We start from the raw sequence: 4,714 nt of genomic DNA on the forward strand, positions 1-4,714 counted from the left end.
GCTACTGGCCTGGTTAGTATCACTGGGAGTATCACCAGGAGTGGTTCCTGTGCTTTCTGAGCACTGTTTGAGTGTCCACACACACACCCCAAAAGAAAATGTCATTAGGTATGCTGAATTTTTTAATGCTAGGTAAAGTTATTCTTTTGTTTGTTTTTGTTTTTAGGGTCACATATGGCAGCGCTCAGGGGTTACTCATGGTTCTACACTCAGAAATCACTACTGGCAGGCTCCGGGGACTATATAGGATGCCGGGATTCGAACCACCGTCCTTCTGCATGCAAGGCAAACGCCCTACCTCCATGCCATCTATCCGGCCCTATAGTTGTTCTTTTTCAAATAAAAACTTTTAAAAAGAAAAGTATGAAGTATTTCTATGGGTGTATTGATATGCACCATATAAGCCAAGTAACTAATAATGCCTTTTTTTTTCTCCCAGGTGTCCAATGAAACAGGAGAATAGCATTAAGTTTCATTAAAAAAAAATTTTTTTAATGATAAAAGGAGCTCAAGACTGGAGCAATAGCACAGAGGGTGAAGTTTTTGTCTTGCATGCCACTGACCTGGGTTCAATGCCTGGCATCTCAGGTTGTCCCCCTAGCCTGCCAGGAGCAATTTCTGAGCCAAGTTTAACCCCTGAGTGACACTGGTGTGGCCCCAAAACAAAATTAAATAAAAAGGGCTGGAGTGATGACTTAAAGAGATTGGGCACTCACACTGCATGAGGAGCTCTGGTTTAGGTACCTAACTTTCTCTGTTCTCCAGAACAGCCAGAAACAGCCCATCAGCACAGAGAATAGAGCAAGCGCAAAGTACACGACATAGGTTAAAATACTGCTTTTGTGTAGCCCCCAAACCAGGCAGTACGGAGAAGAAATAAAGAAAGACTGTATCTGAGGCCGGAGAGGTGGTGCTAGAGGTAAGGCGTCTGCCTTGCAAGCGCTAGCCTAGGACGGACCGCAGTTCGATCCCCAGGCATCCCATATGGTACTCCAAGCCAGGAGCGATTTCTGAGTGCATAGCCAGGAGTAACCCCTGAGCGGCAGCGGGTGTGACCCAAAAACAAACAAACAAACAAAAATAAATAAATAAAAATAAAGACTGTATCTAACAAAAAGAAGCAGATAAAGGTGCCATGCAGAAAGAGCACTTCCAGATGTTCATTACAATTCTCCAGTCCTTCGATCCTACTCCTTGAGGCCTCAAGGAGGCCTCTCATTTTTGCTGGTCTCTTTTTTGGGTCTACTTTAATCAGTGCTCCTTCTTCCTTAAGCCTTCTCACTGAGGTTTTTGTTTCTTGCAAACAAATGAATACTGAGGAATACAAGAAAACTTTAGAGTATATCGCTGGACTATTTTGATAGAACAGAATTGGTGGAACAAACGATCTGCCTGCCATCTTGTCTAGAGAAGGAAAATGCTAAAATTTGAGCCTCAAATGTTATTGTACTGCCCAATGGTGTTAGAATTTAGAATCCCTAGAGCAAGTCACTCCTTTATGAATGGCAACCACTTGATTTGTGGTCCTGACTCATCCCTGGAACTTCTGTAAAATGAGATCAGAAAAATAAATCACTTCCTAGGGCTCTACCAGCTTGAAGTTTTGTTATGCAAATTAAGCATGTTTCTTAAAATAGTCCATGTATTATTGATTTCTCTCTTAAACTCCTCCTTCCTGACCATCACAGAAGGCAAATGTCAACTCAGGCTGACTCAGCTCAGCACATCCAGATCAAGTTACAGCATCCAACTAAGCACTATTCCAGCTCTCAACTGCATTAGCAAATCCCTAGTAAGACTAGAAACAATAATTAAGGTGCTATTTTAATGGAGAACTTTGAAGTACTTTTAGTTTAACAGAACAAGAAAAGGTGAGTAAACCTCTTTGTTTTTTACACTCCACAAACATTTGTTTTCTCTACTGTCCAAGAACCCATGTCCCAAGGGAGCATTCTCCAGGGTAGCTGAGCTATTGTGCACAGCAATCAGGGAGGGGCAGGTGAACACTATTCTCAAGTGTTAGTATGCAGAAAGAATCAACTGGAGGGTTTATTTTTTGAAGAAAAAAAAAACAACAACTTAAAATTAAAACTAAAAGATCACTGGGATCAGTTTGAGTTCATGACTCAGAAAATTCTGGGAAGAGAAGAGTTCCCAAGCAACATGGGCTATTGTTGGTTTGAAACCCCAACTAGAGAATCAGGAAAGTAAAGAATCTCTAAGAATTAGAGCCAGGTTATTATATTGCCCCTGAGAGGCTGTGAAGCTTGGATATTATTTTATCAGCATGCAAGAGAAGGAAACCTCCACGAGGGCTTTCATTGTGGTCTTTAAACTCTCCTATATTTAATTTTCCTAAAGAGGTAAAGAGCATTCTCTTAAAGCACTAGGTATACCTTTTTCAAAATCCTATGACAACAATAAAAAGAAACCCTTCACCTCTTAAAGAATTTGATTGCTATGTAACATGAGGATGGTTCTTTAATGAAATTGGTAGGTTCTAGTCTTACATTAATTTTTTATGTGACATCCTTTATTAAATATCACCCTCTCCTCCTCACCTGATTTAAGTTTAAAGATGCACTCTTCTGGTACTCTTTTATTAATATCTTTTATGTAAAATACTAGCTTAAGGGCTATGGAAGATGAGAATGCTGAAAAGTGCTGACCACATAGCACTTGTATTGCATTGTGGATATAGAGTATAAAATAAAAAGTTCCAAGGATATTGAGATAGTACAGGGAGGGGTTAAGGGACTTGGATTGCACACAATTAATTCTATTTGGAATTCTTGGCATCCCGTGTGTTTCCTCAGCACTACTCTGAGCACAAAGTCAGCAGTAAGTCCTGAACACAGCTGGGTATAGCCCCAAAATAAAACCAAATAGAAGATACCATATAGCACTTACATGATATGACCAAAATTTTGGTATGGCCCAAAATCCCAAACACAAAACAACCAAAAAAACCCATAAACTCAGAGTAGAACAATAAAAAAATAATATAATATAGCTATTTAAAAGCCAAGTGAATGATTTTTTTTAACTACAGCTTCTAGACAACAGTATCAGTGTAAAATATATTTACATGGCTGATTGAGAAATTTATGACCCTGCTTTCTAACTGCTACTCATGATTATTCTCGACCCCTAACAGAGCTGAGCTTTCTTCTCTTATAACATCCAAGTAAAATGAGTTAATTATTTATAAAGGCTATGTCAAGGGAATTGATGCTATGGTTATGTTAGCAGAAATATGGAAATCTATGATATAATAGAAAGTACCATAATAAACTTTCCCATGCTGTGAGATTTTAAATTGTTCACTTTATTTTAAAAAAAATTAACTTTTATTGTACATTAAGTAACACTATTTCTATAGTAAAGTTTTGGGTACTGATATGCAAAGTTACTTCAGGCTTTTTTTCCCAAGACATGCTTTCTCTTGAATATGTTTTTTCCTTCTTTCACTTTGGAGAAGCACATGTGCTTTCTTGAATATGTGTTATTCCTCTTTCTTTATCTCCCCAGATACTTCTCTAAATCCATTTTAGTAATTTGGGTTTTTGTTTGTTAGTTTGGTATTTGGGCCCACCCAGTGATGCTCAGGGGTTACTTCTGGTTATGTGCTCAGAAATTGCTCTTGGCTAGGGGGACCATATGGGACGCTGGGGGATAGAACTGTGATCCATCCTAGGTTAGTGCATGCAAGGCAAATGCCCTACCTCTTGCACCACTGCTCCAGCCCTGAAGTAACTCTTTTCCTTTTTCTTTACCCCAGGTGGGACTCAAACCCACAATCCCTGGCTTAGGAGGCCAGTGCCTTATCCATTAGGCCACTGGGGCCTGCTCTCAATGACCTATTTTGATTCATTAAAAAAACAAAGTTGCTGCACCCCACCACAACCAAATTGCTCCCCCCCACTATCCTTATGTTTATATTTATTTTTATATATTTATATATTCTATTTATGCTCATATTTACTCTCTTGGTCTTTGATTCTTCATCTGTGAAACAGTGTTTAGACTTGATAGATGATTCTTTATGGAAGGAGCACCAGAATCATCTGAAAAGGTTTTCTGAAGAATAATGTGCCCATGTCCTCTATGTCCAGGTTCTATACCCAAATCATCACACAGGTTTCTGTCATTCTATGTTTTCTGAATCTTCCTGAATCTTCCCCTTTCCCACCAACTCTGAGTCTCCAGGGCTATAAATCTTTCTTCAGGAAAATAAATCCCATGACTAGCAAATCTTTCCCACTGACATGAGAAGAATCATGAGACAAAGCTGGGGTATATGAGAACAGATTTATTCTTATTAAACCAAGAAGGAAAATCGACATGGTGGGGAAACACGGACAGACAGCAAATGTAGATATCAAAAACTAGTAGTCCTCTAGCCAATTTTATAGCATTCTTTCTAGTTTGGAGCCTGGGTTGTCACATGGACTCTGTTTGGCACTTTGTCCTTATAAAGCAAGGTCTATCAAAAACCTGCAGATGAGTGAGGAATCTGGTTGAGTGAAATAATATTAGAAGATTTAGTCAGTTTTCCTGCCTGAGACCTCAATCTGTTGCAACGTGGTGCTGGGATTATGGCAAAAGTTTCTACTCCCAAAAATCTTTGCAAGTACATTTTTCCTCAGACACAATCTAAAAGTCACTAAGTTCAGAGATTCTTGATAAATGATAGGGAATATTGAAAAACAGT

At 39.0% G+C, this 4,714-nt stretch overlaps 1 non-coding gene across 1 annotated transcript; it reads right to left on the reverse strand.

Moving 5' to 3' along the window:
* Window positions 1-3,773: 3,773 nt before the first annotated feature.
* On the reverse strand, window positions 3,774-3,846 carry TRNAR-CCU (transfer RNA arginine (anticodon CCU)). Its single transcript has one exon. It is a non-coding gene; the product is annotated as a tRNA-Arg (tRNA).
* Window positions 3,847-4,714: the final 868 nt, after the last annotated feature.

Source organism: Suncus etruscus, chromosome 2 (genome assembly GCF_024139225.1).
Source record: "Suncus etruscus isolate mSunEtr1 chromosome 2, mSunEtr1.pri.cur, whole genome shotgun sequence".
NCBI classification, from domain to species: Eukaryota; Metazoa; Chordata; class Mammalia; order Eulipotyphla; family Soricidae; genus Suncus; species Suncus etruscus.